Raw genomic sequence first — 238 nt, 5'->3', positions numbered from 1 at the left:
AGGAAAGAAACACAATCCTCCAAGCATCCTTTATCCCAGGATTCCGAAGGCCCCGAGATCCTGCAAAGGACGAGACGCTGGCAGGGAGGGGGAGATGAAGGAGAGGGGGGGAGGCGCTGTCTTGAGCCCCGAAGGCCGCGCGAGAGACGGCGAGGGAGATGGAAATTAATCGAGTCATCTGCTATTCCCTGTCGCTGCGGTTCTTGGGGGGGGAGGTAGGGGAAGAGGGTAGGGGGTG

Source organism: Penaeus monodon, chromosome 29 (assembly GCF_015228065.2).
Source record: "Penaeus monodon isolate SGIC_2016 chromosome 29, NSTDA_Pmon_1, whole genome shotgun sequence".
NCBI classification, from domain to species: Eukaryota; Metazoa; Arthropoda; class Malacostraca; order Decapoda; family Penaeidae; genus Penaeus; species Penaeus monodon.
This window is presented reverse-complemented; position numbering follows the sequence as displayed.